This window comes from Silene latifolia, chromosome 10, assembly GCF_048544455.1.
Source record: "Silene latifolia isolate original U9 population chromosome 10, ASM4854445v1, whole genome shotgun sequence".
NCBI lineage: Eukaryota > Viridiplantae > Streptophyta > Magnoliopsida > Caryophyllales > Caryophyllaceae > Silene > Silene latifolia.
The window spans coordinates 39877217-39894467 of record NC_133535.1 but is presented as its reverse complement, the minus strand read 5'-3'; the positions used below and the strand labels follow the sequence as shown (position 1 = coordinate 39894467).

Genomic DNA, 17251 nt, shown 5'->3' with positions numbered 1-17251 from the left:
AAGGAAAAGTCAGATACTCAAATCTCAAACAACAATGTCATAAGGTAACATCAATTTATGTATGGCTATCAACATCCTAAAGGTATCTCTTTCCAAAATCACATCATAAACCTTACTCCGTGTTTACTCCTAAGGTATCAACACTTAACCTAAGTCCTTCCAATATCACAACTTCTCAAAACCGGGGTTATAGGTCAACCAGAAACAACTCCACAAGCCAAATTATCCAACCAACGTTAACACCCCACAAAAGAAAGAGAACTATCTAAAAGGCGTTAAGGGAGAATTAGCAAGGGTGAAAGGACAAGTTGGGAGGATACAAATGTAACTTCCTAGGAAGAAGAATAGAGAGTTTAGAAGAAGGATAGACACCAAGAGATTAAGAATAAAGCGAGATACAAAAAGAACGAGAAATATCTTCAAGGAAGTAGAAGCATTCTTCAAAGGTTGAACAAATCTTCAATCCTCAGCAAAAGGCACTAAATCTTGATCTTCGTAATATATAAGTGTCCTTTCAATGGAACGGAGATACTCTTGGCGATCACTCAAGAACATCAATATTCCAATTCAAAGACATAAAAATACATTTTTACACCAACAAATGATAAAACTAATTATCAGACGTCTCCAATAACAAGCTTTAACACTAGTTGACGTTAAAACCAGTGAAAAAACATTAAAATATTTTCAAAACCTTTAGTTCAAATTTTTTTAATAAGGGCAATAACTCCATTAACTATAAATAAGTTCACGGTCATTGATCTAAGAACGCAACAATTATTAAATGACAATCAACAAACATGTTAGTACCTAACAAAGAGCAAACACAAAGAGACTACAACATAAGATCCTAAATCTACCCATCTTACCCGTCTCTCAAGTTTATTATTTTAAGGTCAAGTTATTTATAGTGGGGTGCACAAACGTGCGTCGGGAGCAAATATGCTCTGATACCAACTGTGACACCCTCATTTATTGCGGAAAAGAAAACACGTAATTCTACAGAAAAACTGACAGGATATGTTTGTAATAGGTTCAATTGGGTAAAAACCTGTAATTTTTAAAACCTGAACCTGTTATAAAGATATCCAAAAGGGAAGGTGTCAAACATGCAAGGTCCAAAATAAATCTCATGAATGAAACATCGCTAAAGTCGCGGAACAAAGTTATACAAACCAAATATGAGAAAGGGAGACATATGTCCCTAAAATGTATGTGATATAAAAAGGGTTTAAGGGTCACAAAGAAATAAAACCAGTCTAGGTTCCAGGGTTACTTTACTCGCTAGCTCGTCCGTGTACCCCATATATGCATCACCTACCTGTCAATCGCATTTTATACAAATACGAAAGCCACAGTCAGTGGGGAGTAACTCCGAGTTCTCCCAGCCACGAAATGTCGTAATTAATATAACATGTAAACATAAGAATATGAATATGAATAACACATAGCCTTAGCATATAAATGCTAGACAATCGTGCTTATCATGTGAACAACAATATAACAACACATAGTCCTAGCATGTGAATACTAGACCGACTCATACTACACTATCATGTGAATCACATAACATCCAGGAATCCAAACTCTATCAACCATAGCCGGCTTGCATCTCACCTTCTATGATTCATAGAATCATCAAACAAGAAAGGGCAATATATCAAAGACAGGCATAAGTTCTTAGTACCGTCAATAGTCACTTTGTAACTCGAGTCTATACCACGAGGTAGGGAAGGTAATCGAACCGGTATCTTGGCTCAGCGGTTACTATTAAGAAAACATGGCCAAGAGACAACACAACCCTAGCCTAAAATCTGCGCAGATCTAGACATGCGGATACACACCACCGCACCCAAGACTCACAACTTTTTTTAAAACAAAGTTAAGTGAGTACCCTAAGGACACCACCGAAGGGTTGGCTAGTACTTAAGCTGACCCCATACTATCAAAATAAGTACCTGAGGTCATGCCCCAACTTGGATAAACATCCACTAGTCAGGAACACAAAGGCTATCAAGCAGTGAACATATACTCGTCAGAGACTATAAAGACCTATCTATGATGAAGGCCAAAATACTCACCTAGGACCTAGTCCCAGCTAGTCCCAGCTTGAATACCTTAGCCCACACCACCCAAGACTCACCACACAAGTCAAGTAAGACACCCACTTAACCTTAAGAGGGCAAAAAGTCCTACTTACCAACCTAAATTCTAACATTCTATCATGTGAAAGGCTATCTAAATGTCTATTTACAGCATACAATCCAACAGAATCCTCAATACTAATTTCTAATTCTAACAATAGTAATCATATTAAAGGCTTCAGGGAATCTAGGGCCATTTCTACAATACAAGACACTATTAAATTCAATAAGCTATACATGTGAACTAAAGCTTGATAAATGGCCTAAAACAAGAAAAAGGCCGATTATCTAAATCATTCAACCGAATTTTTACCCGCAACCCCCCACCTGCGACAGTGCGGGTCAAATTGCGGCCGACCAATCACTCAATTAATCGACATCGCATCGATCAAAGGGACTAAGGCTCGGTTTTTCGGACAATCAACAAAACATTACAATTATCACCATAAAATTCATTTGAGCCTATTAATTACAATTTCATTTTGTAAACGATCCTAACATTATTCATTCACCTAAACACTTATCAAACAACAGGCACACATTAACTACTAATGTGACATTTATTCGTCGAGTAACTCGGAATAGTTACCTTAAGCTAGCAAAGAGACAAGCAATAAACTTGAGAAAGCTTCTAAAACCCAAAATTACTCTTCATCTTCAACCACATATGAGTCACCTAAAATAATTATGTGAAAGGACGATATTAACGAATTATCATTATATAAAATATGAGTCGGAAATATAATTATTTCAAATGAACTAAACTAGGCGCCTAAAGAAATCCATAACCACGACTCGAGGACCGTTTGGGCAGCCCTATTTCCGCCTCAACGACCACCTATGGCTAAGGTCGCACTCACCCAAGCCCTTTGCCTAGGCAGGCAACCACCGCCGATCCCAAGCAAACCACCATTATAACCCAAAATCATTTGTGACCAACCGGTCCATAGGACGGGTTTATAACTTCAAACACAACTCAGCCCATTGAAAAGAAAACATGTAAACAGCTGGGGAAAGATCAATCGTATACAAAGGGATAGCTGTTTAAGCCAAATTCAATAATACAAAGCGATATCTTTCCGAGCGATAGTAGTAATTCAGTAATTTCTAATATTAAATGCGACATGGAGTAATTTGTTCACTATTCTCAAACCTGGAAGAGTTGGGAGCGTGAGACGTCGACACTTAAATAATTGTTAATACTTATCAGACCCATCAAAACAGAGACCGATTCGGTCCCTTTAACGGCTCCAAAGCCGAGTTCAAAACGATCGAATTTCCCACCCGGAAAATCGTGTTATACCGATCCATTTCGGTCCAAGAACAAAGTCGAAACAACCCGGACTTTGACCCTCACACACCCGTTCCAAACACCAATCCTTATGACCCACACTCAGTCCTAAAATACATACAACCCATTGTGTGAGTCCCAAAGATGTCCCGATTTTTGGCCTTAAAACAGATCCCAATTTCAACACCTATAATTTCCAGGAAATGTGCCAAAAAGAAATCAAATACCCCATTTTCACTATTAAAGAAGCTCATTTGTGACCGTCTTAAGACGAAATTTTAAGCATTAAAATGATAGTATTCACCCAATTAAATTACCCAACATAATTACCCACTTCACCATGAATCCAAAGGTACTAACTTTTCTCAAAATTAATAAGTAAATCTAGTATAAGACCGTCACATGCTACAACAATATGGAAATTTCATAAAGAATGAAACTTTAACACAAGTAAGCATCCAATATACAAACTAGCATACAAAATCGACTTAGTAACGAATAATCCTATCACCGTTACCTTAAACGCTCCTTATTCTCCGAATAAATGGTCCACAAGGCACGAGCCTCACCCCGGGTCTTCGAATCCTTCATAAAAGGGCAAGAAAACGGAATAAAGAAGCTAAAAGACGACACTTTTATAAGACGGCGAAAGACGAAACCACTACAAAAAGGAGACTTTCTTACCTTAAAAGGAGGAGGAAGGAAAAGGGGAAGAGAATGGTACAAAAATTACGGAATTTGGTTGAGAATGGAGGCGGGATCTGGGGTTTGAATGATCGGAAATGGTGTTGATGATTTTGGTGGATGTTGATTGTTGTTGCTGGTGAAACGCGCAAAAAGGAAGGGAAAAGAAGGGGTAGGGACGGGGGTTTACAACAACAACAATAAAATAATAATAATAATAATGAGACACCAGCTAGCTTGCTAGCTTCTAATTATACGTACGTTTCTTCATCGTTAAGTAATTTCGTTCGTTTTTAAAACCGTCTCGAGTTAATAAAAATCGGTTTTTAGTAAAAGTTTCAGTAATAAAACGGAATTAATAATAAATAAATTTAATGAGTGAAAATAAAAAAAACTCAGCTAGTTAACGGAAATAATACGATATCAGCTTGAATCGGAATTATTAGCGATTTCTACGAAACTAACGGATATTAATAAAAATTGCTAATTTAGTGAAATAAGCTCAAAATAGCTAATTGGACGGTTTTGTTCCCAAAATCCATCTCGGGTTCACTTAAAACAACTGTCATAAGGACTCGTAAAGAAACGGAAATTATTAAATAAACAAACTCGAACTAACTTCAATAAACTTGAACTAACTTTCAATAAACTTATTAATGATTATTAAAATTAACGTATCGAATTATGATTAAATTAATTAATTAGCTAAGCATATATATATAAATCGTTAAATGATGTAATTAAATTCAAAATAGCAATTAAAAGAATTTTATTCAACTTAATAAAATACGGGGTGTTACAAAAAGTAACCATTCAGAAACATTTATTAAAGTATAAGGTTTAATGATCACAACGTCCAAAGAAATACCAAAACGAAAGTGTATAAATCTCAATACATTAAAATCCAAACATCTAAACTCGTAACATCGGAAGATAGACTCAAAGTGATGACATCCCATCTCGTCCCTGCAGCTAAAGACAACCATCACCTGTCACAATCTGCTCACCATCCCCGAATCGATCACCACAGTTCTACAAAACAACAACGTGGTCAGTTCACTGAATAATTAAGATAAGAAATATACAAGAACAACCATAACAGCAACTATACAACCCTTCTCCAATTCCAATCATGCCTTATATCCGACTACACACTTAAGTGTGTAGTCCTGCCAAATTACCTGCCGCAACAAATAATCCATTACGCCAGTGGGGGACCATAGCCTTGCCCGCCTAAGCCCCGCTCATCGCAACGAATAACAAACCCATGTCCATTAGTGTGCACATCCCCCTTTGTGACGGGAACCACAAGGGGCGAATCAAGAGCGTGAAGCCATTCCCGGCCCGAAAATGACTCCACTCAACCGAGGACGCACCTTACCAACATAGTCAATCCACCACAATTCCAACAATCAAGAAAGACAAGCCAACAACGATACTAAGCATGCCAATACAATCATAATAATCTTAAATCAATTAAACAGACAACTTAGTAGGGAAACCCTACCTTAGCACCGATCCGAATACGAGTCTACTGCGGAAGCTAGAAACGCTCTTCTACAAACCCTTCACCTAACAACAATCACAACAATCTAATCACAACATGCAATCACCCTTTTTCCCCAATTCCTATACTAGGGTAAACCCTAAAAGACAAATCTAACAAAACAAATAGGACTAGGTACTTACCGACGCAACTGACGCGAGAGGGACGAACAAAGACTCACGAACGATCAAAGGTCTTGGGAGTGATTAGGGATGATTAGAGAACGTAGAAGTGATTAGGTTTTTGGTAAAATGAAAAGTAAAAATGTTAAAATACGATTTATAACTTTAATCATCCTTAACCAAACCGTGGAAATAATTCCCATTAAACCGGATACTCGGTCGAGTACCAAGAGTACTCGGTCGAGTACGCCTTACTCGGCCGAGTATTACACTACTCGGCCGAGTGTTCCTGGAGAGTAGCCTGACCAGAGAACAGACGACACATTACTCGGCCGAGTTAGTCCTATTCGGCCGAGTAACACGACTTCAGAAAACCGTGGTATTACAGTATTCTCCACACAACCTTCCAAGATGAATTATTAACAATCATCAATACTAAATACCACATTTCATTACTTCCCGTATCATTATAACGTCGACAATCAACCAATAATACGTTATAATGTCCTTCAATGAGCCAAAAACGTGTTTTAAAGTCTTTAATACATTTTAAAACTGTCGCATCATCTTTTAAGACCCTATTCAGGTTGCCATGTTATCAAATATACGACACCGTCTTGATCCGCGTTTCAACACTCCAACTAGTTAAATAATCGGAAAGTCGACTCGATAATGAATTGAGGATTCAAACGAGGCGAAACCTATCACAAACACAAAATGATCCGACCCGACCCAATAGTGACCCGACTCTATAACAAACCCGTTAATAACCCGACCCGAGGATGACCCGATCCAGCCAAAACTCGACCCAAACCAGACGACTTTGTATGAATGACCCGACCCGAACCCGACCTAACCGGAATCGGAGCTATGAACCGACCCGACTAACCCGACCCATAAGTGACCTGAAACTGACCTGAATGCAGTCACGACCCGATATGACCCGAACCGACCAAACCCGACCCTGACTCGACCCAACTGACTCGATTGCCACCAGTAGCCATCATGTGTTTTACTTTTTAATATTATTTATAGATGTAATTTATTCAATTTGACATAGTTGAAATATTTTATATCACAACAGGAATCGGAAAAACGATGTTAGCACAATATCTGTTTGACGACCCTCAAGTTTCCGAATCGTTTCAAGTAAGAGATTGGATAAATTGCGATAACTTGAGATTTGATCGTATTTACAAAACTGATGATAGGTTCACACTGGTGGATGTTATAGAGACAAGTTGTGGGTGCCAAGAGAACCAGATAATCCCAAGTGTGTTGATTATCTTTGATGGTTGGAAGCACCCGACCTTTTACGTTAAATCTGCAATCAAACATATTGCAAAAGAGAGACTACCTATGTGTCTTAAGATTATTGTGACTACATCCAACTTGTCTTTCCTAGATGATGACACCCCTCGGTATTCTCACTTGCTCACCTCCTAATTTATTTAATTTTATTGCACTTTTCTCATAATTTTATTCTAAATTACTTTTTTTCCCTTTAAATTACATAAACGAATTAGCAATTAAAATGATGAAAAGATATATATACCACCCCCATTTAACTAGGAGTCTCTAGCAAAAAGACATTTCCATCTAAATAATGTTGTTATCATTTTAGCTTCCCATGATAGTAAATAGCAAAACAACAACTAAATAAATACACCGGAATTCTACAATGAAAATGAAATAACAACCAAGAACAACTATGTTATCGCGCCCAATCCCCAGCAAGCATCCACAACACAGATGCTATCAAATCCCCATTTGAACGGAAATAACAAATGGATCATGACAAGCCAACAAGTTTAAAAGTTTGGGTGGACAATACACACACAAAGATCAACCAACGATTGAGTAGGAACAAATCAATATAACATAAATAGCCTCGAAAGTAGTAACGACATTAACAAGTATTCGCAATTCAGTTGCAAGTTACATAATTATTATAACGATACAAGACCTATTCTCAATATCATCAACATCTCAATCTCAACAATATCACTACCTCAACCCGAATGTGCACATCCCTCTAGTAGGAGGCTACTAAAGAAGAGACCCTCGAAAAGTCTTTAATTTGAGTATAATATTAGTATTTTAACGACTATTTAATTCAATATCTAATATCTAATATATTACATAAGATTATGAAATCTAGATCTTTCATGATTGACATGTCACACTATTATTGGATGGAAACTGAATCATATAAGAAGTAGGTTAAAGTAACAACAGTAGCATCGAGAGTAATAATAATTAAAATAACATTAGTCGCAGAGAAAGCGGTAAACATAATAGTAGTACGTACTTAATAACAAAAGTACTGAAATTAACCATAGGTGTAGTGAATAGGACTTATAATTTGGTTGATAAATTTATTTCAATTTTAATCTTAAAATATTTTGTAGTAACAACAATTATACTAACTAGTATTGGTGCCCGACTTCGCCCGGCTACCTCTACTTACCATTAATTTTTTTTTTCATTAAATAAAATTACTTAAAGTTGTATAACTCATAAATTTATCATTAATATATTTTATTATGACATATCCATTACGGAAATAAATTTTAAGACAATTCACTACTCCCGCTATTAATATTTTACTCTTATTAATGAAACAATAGTAATAGCATTTCACTATTTGCCCGTAATCATTGTTAATTTCACTACTTCCACCGTAATTATTGTTACTTTCACTATTGCCGCATTATATTGATTATTTCACTACTCCCGTTGTTGTTTCTACCACTTTCACTAATCTCGCTGATAATATTGTTACTTTTACTATTCAAACACCTTTTAAAGTGGACGAAGGGAGTAATACTCTCTCCCATCCAAAACAAAGGTAACACTTGCTTTTTTGCTTTATTTATGATCGTAGAAAATCTTTGATATTGTTTTTAATCTATAAGACAAAATATAGTCATGTGAAATCTTGTTTGATTTATCGACATGAATGTTATAAGAATATCAAATTTTTATAATTTTTAATAATGTGTAATTAAAGATATTCACGTTGCAAAACGTGACTCGACAAGTATGATAAAGCAAGTGTTACCTTTGGTTTAGATGAGAGGGAGTATACAACTTTGCGATTACTTAAAAAAAATAGGCGGCCCCCTGATCTTAAATCCCGCCTTCGCTAATTTTACGCTTTTTTTAATGTTGATCTACTATTACCATTTCAGGTAATAATATTCAGTCTTCTTTCTAAGTAGGGTATTCTTAATCATCTATTTTATTCACAAATACTCCCTCCGTTTAGGTCATTTGTTGTCTTATTTTATTTTGGGGTGTCCCGATCAATTGTTGTCTTATTTCATTTTGGGGTGTCCCAAGTCAATTGTTATCATTTTTATTTTATGAATGGATTTGATTAGCAATTTGATAAATTAAAAAATAACAAATCAAATGAATAATATCAAATAAAATATACACAAGCAAATTCATATCATTATGCACCAAGTTAACATAGAGACCCAAATTTTAATATCTTGATGAGAAAAATCAAAAAAAAAAAAAAAAGATCCATTAAAATTAATTATTGGAAAAAAAAAAATTATGAACAATTATTTTGCAAGCGGAAAAAAATCAACCTCATATATGGCCGAGTTTATATTATATGGTCATAATTTTTTTGGATAGTTAAGAGGGTGGGCCCAATAATAATTTTGGTTAATTATGATGGTTAGGAATCTTATCTATATAAATTCAGAAGACAATACTCATTGTACAGCGCGCCACGTCATAAATGCATTGCATTTTTTCTTTTTTTTTTGGAAAATCCAGATTATGGTGGGACCCATGAGTGTGCAACGTATTTAATTATTCAGATATCCGTCTTTTCGAACATGGGCTAAATTCCGTGTCGCAACAGATTATATAAAAATTATGGACTGCCATAAATGTCAAAGTCTCCCATCCTTTAGTATGCTCCCTAAGCTTAAATCATTCACACTTTGGAACCTGAGCGCCTTAGAGTACATAGAGATTAGAGAGTACTAATATTCGGGAAGATATACCGTACTTCCCTTGTTTGGAGTCCTTAATATTGGCTAATCTGCCTAAACTAGAGGCATGGGAAGATTACGATAGGATCAAAACTAAGAATGAAGAGGAAAAACAAATACGTAGTCTTACAAAACTACAAATCAGTAATTCTACTAAATTGCATTTTATACCTATAATGGGAAACATTGTATCGTTAGATGCGAATGACATGTCCAATAAGTTTTTGAAATATCTTATATCCTCAACATCATCTGTAGCTGCGGTCCTCAAGACGTTAAACATCTCAGCAATTCGTGGGTTAGACTCTATATCAATTAAGCTTCCTAAGTTAGAGTCGATGATAATCCGACAATGCCATGAATTGGCGACATTGAATGTGGAATCACCTTCCATTAAATCATTAGGATTTCATGACTGTGGGAAATTGAAGAAGCTTTCAATAATGGCGTGTCAAGACATGACCAATCTCATGAAGCTGGACATAGAGTGTTGCCCAGAGTTAGATTTAGCCAATATGATACCATGGAAATCACTCACCAACCTTGGCCACCTAAAGCTGATGAATGTCGCTAAGTTTGAGTCACTCCCGGACGGCCTTAGTTTGCTAGCAGAGCTTAAAACACTGTCAATTTGTTGGGTTTATAATCTTAAGGCCCTACCTGAATGGATTTGTAGCCTTAAACATCTTCGACGGCTAATAGTTCGAAATTGCCCAAGTTTAACTACCATTCCAGAGTCATTAGGCGAATTATTGAATAATTCAACGGGATTTCGAGTTGAGTTTAGTAATTGTTGTGCATTGAAAAGATTTCCCAAATCTTTCCCTCAAAATCAGTCGTCACAGCTAGTGATAAAGGGATGTCCGAAACTGGAGACAACTATGCACGAGCAAGATGGTTCCATCTAAATTCCTTTTCAGTATTGTAGGTTTGTTTCTATTGCTCCTTGTATTTCAGTCTCAACTTTACTTTTATTAATATACATAATACATTGTCATTATAAAAGTGCTTTGATTTGCCTATCTAATTCATACCATTACCATTTATTACACATTTTTATATGATACTCCATTTGTTCCGTTTATTTATTTACCTTTATTTTTGGCACAAAAACCAAGAAAAAGGACGGAATCATTTGTGGTTATTCTTATTCGATGACAAGTGGACAGTGACATGTATAGGTAATCAAATTACTCTTCGAAACCATTTCAAATATAGCTATAATGGTAAAGAAATGAATGAGACACCCAAAAAAGCAATAGGTAAACAAATGACAAGGCGGAGGGGAGTATTTCTTACAATTATGATTAAGATAAAAAATTATTATTAACCAAATTATAAGACACAAATCACATAATCAGTTTAGTTAAATCAGTTTGAGATAGTTTAGACTATACTTACAATGGTAGAAGAGATTGATAATGCTTTATGCACCATTATTACATAGAAGACATCTATTCTCGATCAATTCTCTTGATATACCCATCTTCACTGACAAACCATTTTGCAGTTTCGTTTTTATGTCAAAGTAGGGATTTTATTTCCAGTATCTAATCTTGTATTTCTGATTTAATGTCAAATGATAGGATAAATACAAGTGATGCATAAGTGAAAGGTGGTTGTTGGTAAATGCAAGTCTAATGTCCAACTTAATACTGTTTGGTGTGATTAGAATCACTTTAAGTGATAAGATAATGAACAAACAGAATGGCAGATAAAGAGCAATTGTCAGAGAAGAAAATGATGAGCAAGCTAAGCCTTTGAACAAGAAAAAAAAATAGAGGTTGGCTTGAGAAGTCTAGGAACAACAATAAGAAATAAGGTGAAGATGTCAAGAACAAGTGATGCACAAGTGAAAGGTGTTGTGATGATTTATTGTGCATCCAATTGTTTTTATTTGTCGATGTACTTCTATTAACAAATTAGTATGTAGCAAATTATTGATGTACTAGTATCATGTAATGTCAATGTAGTGCAATGTGTTCGTTGTATGTAAAATGTAAAGACATAAGACCATCTTCAACCAAATTTTTTTATCTTCCTCATTTCATTATCTCTTATCACTTGTTAATTCTAAGTCATTCACTTCATTATTTCTCAACTTTTCAATTTACAACCAAAACACTCATCCACCCATAATTTATCCTTATTCCACATCTCACTCACTTTCATCATTTATTTCTCTGACTTTAACATACCCTCACACAATTTTTTATATTAAAATCTATTTTCATAATTTGTCCGCGTTTTCGACTCGATAACTTATCGACTTCGATTTTATTATAAGAAAAAAGTTAAGACGTTTTTTCTTTAAAAAAACGATATCTAAGAGAGTAACGAAAATCAAAGAATGAAGAGAAGGAAGAGGCAAAGTTTGAACGCTTAAGAGTTTTGAAACCAAAACTCTAATTTCTTCAAGTGACTCAAGACTTAAACAACAGTCTTGTTCACTGTTGCACAGATGAACATACCTTTGCTAGGACCGTTGCTTGTACTATATTCCCTTACCCTTACATTATTAGTGACACAATTACAACACAAGTCATGGGCAGAATTTGATCAACAATCCTTGACTTTGATCATTGATTACCTCTTGCTTATGGAGGTGGTATTATTCCTCAAATGGCACACTTAGAAACAAAATTAAAATGGGCATGTCATCATCAACAAATAGGTCCTAAAAAATTCTCTCTTTGATGACGGTAAGCCCCATAAGATTAATGTTACCATTGAATTCCCCCTTAATTGCTCACTCCAAAATAAATCATGAAGATAGAGTAAGAGCAATGTAAACTTATGAAATTGACAAACCCTAGAGCAAGATTACTAACATATTTAGGCTACCGCATAGCAAGAGTTTAATTAAAGACATGTATTAGAAACATGAATATTCCCTTTTCCTCCTCTTGACATCATCAAATAGGTGAGAGGTTATCTCCAAACACAGAGTAAACATGCATGAGACGTCACATAAAAGACAACCATATATGCAAAAAAAATAACAAGGTCGAGTGTCGAACACCCCCATTTATTCAGGAGCCTTTAGCTAGACATCCCAAGTAAATGAGAGCATTACCATCTCGTTTTTCCGAGGTAGTGAATAACAAAGTACAACAAACCAAAGTACTTTAAATAAAATTTAGGGATTACATGTTTAATACAACTTAACCAAACTAAATGTTAATATAAAATTAAATACAACTCGCAGCGGAAATAAATAAAGTGATAAAATAATCTATATGGTCTAGACTTTTAGGTAGACTGGTCGAGTCCTCATGCTTTCCCACAACCTCCAAAGTCAGCTAATCTTAAGTACCTGTCAAATCTGCTACCCAGTTACGGTTCATCACAGGTGTTCACGAATACACGGTCAACCACGCACGTAGTTGAGTAGGAATAAACACTAACAACAAGGATTAACAATATACAATCAAATTCCACACACATAGCACTACTCCCTTAACAACATGCTCCTTTTCATGACTTAACACACCTCCCTTAACAACATGCTTACACTGCAATGGTAGCCCTCCCTTAATAGTGTACCGCTATTATGTAATAGTACCCCTCCCTCACAACGTACATATTACCGTTCACCGCAGAGTACAAACTCCCTCAACAACGTACATCTGACTGCAATACAGCTGACACGGGTGTGGCAACCCTATCAAAAATAAACCAACCGGCTATAACTAATAAGCAGAGGTAAGTCGGGTATCGTACTCCACAGGGAGGCGGTCACTATCTACTTGTTATCTAGTCTGCCTAAGGTCACAAAATGGGAGGTTTTAATTTGAGTTGTACTAAACTAATGAACCGAAATAAAAACAATAAAAGTAACGATAATTAAAATAGCAAGGGATAAATAAAGATGTGATCAAATAGAGAGAAAGATGTCAGGATGTCGGTTTACCATGATATTACACATTTCAGCTAAAGCTAGGTCAGTCGGTCTGATGTGAGAGGGGTAGTGGAAAGGTCCTTCCGGTCCGCTATCCGCCCTAGATTCTTTCTAAATAGCTTCCGCTCTGATTAGGGTAGTCTATTGTTCATAACAGATCTGTTCATTCCAATATTCCGATCTAGGTCTGAATTTAACCAATTTATTTACTTCGGTCGCGTGCACTCAACCTAATAACTACTATTATATTGCTATAAAACAATTCTCACAACAAAAACTTTCTAAACTATTTATCACATCATTGTTTTACTATCATGGCTCCTTTAATCCTAGCACTAAGGGAATTAGCTACGCATGACGGTAAATAAAACAACAACAATTGAATAAATTATGCTAAACTTGATATTAAGATGAATAAGGAGAAATTGCATAAACTTAATAACAATACTAATAAAAACAGAAATTAAAGGACAAGGAATTAAGTGTGCAAAAGAGAATTAAATTGAATAAACAGAGTAAAGGAATTACAAAAGTTGAGATCCAGAAAATAGTAAGGCAAAGCTACGTCAAACCAGATTCAAGAGAAATGAATGTAAACTGAATGTTTAAGGGTGAAAATTCGATAACCTAAACCTAATTACGTCTCTCCTTTATATAGGAAAGATATTTATTATTCAACATGCAACTTAAGATAATAAAATAAATAAGTTCTCGCGAGAAAAATCCCTCGTCAGATAGCAAAGTGTTCGATCGAGCACTTTGATTCTTCTCGATCGAACAACTCCTCGGCAAAACCTCTCGATCGAGCAACTAATCTACTCGATCGAAGACCTCAAAAAATGCACCTCTCGATCGAACACAGCAGGGGTTCGATCGAGGTATTCTCACCATCCAAAGCTCTCGATCGAGCACATTAGCTAGCCAAACACCTCGATCGAGTCAACTGCCACTGAAATAGGCCAAAGGACGTATGACTTATCTTCCAAGGCGACTTTACGCATCCCGAGACAGTGGTATTTCCGCTCCAAATATTCCATCTCCTAAATGCAAACTAAAAGGACAGTAGAAGGCTCAATTCTGCTTCTTTCAGGCCCGTTCCTGCAATTAAATCCAAACGAACCAAAGTAGACTATTCGGGACATTTCGTAGCCTAAAACTACAAGAATTGCATAGAAATGCGTGCATATGAGGCTAAAAAAGACTATATAAAATGCACGTATGAAATCTCCCCAAACCAAACCTTTGCTTGTCTCCAAGCAAATTATATGCAATTAACTAATGGAACGGAATAAAAACTTAGAGCGAGCTACAAATAGTCTACTTAAACCAATTTAATGCAAGCAAACTAATACTTATAGCAAAAACTGTCAAATGGAAATGAGTTGTAGGATGTTTATAATAAAGCTGAACCGTCGACCTTGCAAGACCTTTGCTAATGGACTCTCACGGGTCACTCTTCTCTCATGAAGCAAAGGTTAAGCAATTAATTGTAAGAGATGAAGAAATATAGTCGCTCACCTAAACTACGACCGACATAAACATGCATGCAATATAGTATGAAAGACAATTCTAGCTACCGTACACATACATTCCAACCAAACAAGGTCCCGTCACAGCCGAGGGCTTACAAAAGTATGAAAAATTGAGGTAATGGGTAAGAAAGGCAAAACATTTTTGGGAATGTGAGGGTAATAGCCAACCTAGCTACCTAAACACAACCAAATTAAACAAATCCACTTCTAATCCATCAAAATTAAGCACAATTCCCTTAACTCGGCATGGAAACTCACTAAACTGTATAATATACAACTCCTCATAAGATATAGAATAAGAATATAGGAGCAAAAACCGTTAACAATAAAATTCTTTATTTTCATTTTTTTTCTCTTTCTTTTTCAGTTTTTTCTGATTTTTTTCCTTTTGTTTTCTTTTTCAACTTTTTTTTTTTTTTCATTTCATCATTGTCCTTCTCCATATTACCAACTCCCGATAATCAATACAAACCAAATTCGGCCCAATAAACAATATACCGCAAAAACAATCACTAAACTAGCTTGACAAGGCAGGCTAAATTTGGATGTAGTCTATAAATATTATTAAAAGGCTAAACTTTAAACGCCACATAGACAATGCCACCTCGCATTACTAAATGCCACCTTGCATTACCAAAATTCCACGTCACCAATCCTCCATGTAGTGTGACGTGTTTAATTAAGAGGATAATTCATGTTCGTATAATGGTCCATTTAAAACGATACACAAATTAAAAATATTTACATAAAAAATAAATTAGTATAAAAAACATTAAATTTTGGCATTTTTAATTTCTAGATAAATTAAAAAATAATTAAAAATCAAAATTCATACTAAATTTTAAATTTCTACGTTTATTCTTAGGATATTTAAGTAACAAATAAATATCACATAATTCTAATTTTACGCCGTTTATGAAATAATAAAGAATTTGTAAATATTAAGGGCAAATAATAACATAATTAACATAAAACATTGACATTTTAATTTTTAAAAGGATAATTGGTTAAACGAAAAATAAAAAGTTACATCACTCTAATTTAAAATTATTTATATGTGAAACTCTTTCTTAAATATTATTGCAATAAATTTTCTCAATTTCAATAAATTGAATACATATGTAAATCTATATATATGATCTATATCTATATCTATATAATAATATAAAAAGGGTAGCTTGAGTAGTCTTAGATTGCCAAGTGGCGACCCTTTTAGCCTTCATCATGTCTATATCTATATCTATATCTATCTATATAATAATATAAAAAGGGTAGCTTGAGTAGTCTTAGATTGCCAAGTGGCAACCCTTTTAGCCTTCATCATGTTAGCTTTCATAAATTATTACATTAACACTATCGACTTTTTTAATTCTAGAGTATTAACTATCACCCCATTCAACATCTATATTAATTTTGCCATAATTTTTTTTTACATTAACACTATTGACTTTTCTAATTCTGGTGTATTAACTATCACCCCATTCAACTTCTATATTAAATTTGCCATAATTTTTCACTATAAAGATCACAAGTATAACTCAATTCATTATCTACAACCTTTTGAATGCCAACTTTTTGAATGTTTTTTCCCAAATTAAATTGTTGTCATTTAAAATTTGTACACAAAATATCAATGTACATCATTCAACTTCCAAATTAGCGTTATTTAATCTCTCTTATTTAAGATTGTTTCTTTGTTTTCCTCTAAAATAGTCATGTGGAGAGAATTGTTTTTTAGTAGTTTATTTGTCTTCCTTGAATTTTGTATGATCAGTTACTAATTCGTGTGTTGTTCTTTGTTTTCCTTATATTGTGTAGGCGGAAGGCGCTTTAATTTGGTAAAGTCATATAACTAACAATTTCATGCATAGGTAAATTTAACTTTGTTTTTCTCTAAAATAGTCACGTGGGGGAAAATTTGAGTTGTTTATTTGATTTCGTTGAACTTTTTATGATTAATTACTAATTCGTATATTTTTTTTTGTTTTCCTTATATTGTATAGGCGGAGGGAGCT

General features: G+C 34.8%; 1 long non-coding RNA gene across 1 annotated transcript; it reads right to left on the bottom strand.

The window, feature by feature from the left end:
- Window positions 1-1146: 1146 nt before the first annotated feature.
- LOC141608947 (uncharacterized) lies at window positions 1147-4032 on the bottom strand. Its single transcript, XR_012527082.1, has 3 exons — window positions 3953-4032; window positions 2734-2820; window positions 1147-1321 (listed from the first exon to the last, which is right to left on the bottom strand). It is a non-coding gene; the product is annotated as an uncharacterized LOC141608947 (long non-coding RNA).
- Between the last annotated feature and the right edge of the window lie 13219 nt (window positions 4033-17251).